We start from the raw sequence: 1,331 nt of genomic DNA, 5'->3' as shown, positions 1-1,331 counted from the left end.
AAAAGTATTAATCTTAGCTTTCAATAAGTGTAGGGAGAAACCGGACTGTAGCAGTGGTTTTATCTGGCAATGTTGCAGTTGCTGGGGGGGACCCGAGCTGTGATGATGCAGGTAGACCAAATGTGCTGTTCTTCTGATTTATGATTTGTCCTTGATTCTTTCAAGTTCAGTGGTCCGAGGAAACTCAGTTATCTGAAACTTGATGTTCCAACTTTATCTTGCTTGATGTTACATCTCTTTACTTTGTTGATGTCCTTCCACTTGCCATCTGCACAGTTATTTTTAGACTTTGTTTCTCAATAACATACTTCTTTACAAACAAATCACTAAGCAGCAAAAAACAAATGTAACGGTGCAGGTAAACCGTTCCTCCAGTAAAACAAGCAAACAAAGAACAAAAGTAATGGGGGCAACGGAGCACAACTTCTAAAAACCAGAATTCTTTATTTCAGTTGCAAATAGGTGAGCGCTTTCGCAGCCAAAGCTGCTTCATCAGACACACATAATGTAAAACCGTGATGCTTTTAAATAGGCAGCAGCCAATCATACATCAGACTCAATTAAGAATAAAAATATTTAAAGACAGCAGCTCATTTAAGACATGAAACATCCTAATACTTGTCATTAAAAATCATTAAAAATATTTTAAAAGGGAACAAGGGTGTAGAGACATAACAAATAGATATGCTATCTAACTAAGGGTCTATTAACCAAGACAGGTTTAACAGAAATCTTGTCATTCAAACCTTTCCCTATATTTGCACTCATCCTTATAATCCACTCAAGTTCTTTATTTTCCACCTTGTTTTTATTAGGTCCCCCTCTGTTGACCATTTTTACCACTTCTATAACCATAAATTTAAAAGTATGTTGATTGCCTAGCTTGGTAACATGTTTGGCTAAAGCTAGTTATTTTATACCTCCTTCAATAGATGTACTTGATGTTTTTGAGAAAGCCTACATGAATGATATATGTGCTATGTACGAGGAAAGAAAAAAATACTAAAAATGTTTTTAATCTAAATAAGACTGAAAGATTAGCTCTTGAACAACTATGTCATGATCCCATCCTAAGCATTAGACCAGCTGATAAGGGAGGATCTATGGTGATTATGGACTATGCTTTTTATAGTAATGCTATGAATGTTATGCTTAACAACAATATGGTATATGCTTCTTTAACCATAGAGCAAGTGAAACAATGTACTAATAGAATTTACAATGAACTTTTTGAATGCTTACAACTAGGACAGATTAACTTAGAACTTTACAACTACTTTTTTGTATCTGAACCTACTATACCTATTATACAGGATACACCTAAGATCCAC

The sequence above is a fragment of the Protopterus annectens genome, chromosome 15.part0 (assembly GCF_019279795.1).
Source record: "Protopterus annectens isolate FY-2018-M chromosome 15.part0, PAN1.0, whole genome shotgun sequence".
NCBI lineage: Eukaryota > Metazoa > Chordata > Ceratodontiformes > Protopteridae > Protopterus > Protopterus annectens.
The sequence above is the reverse complement of the archived record's forward strand: the minus strand, read 5'-3'. Positions refer to the sequence as shown.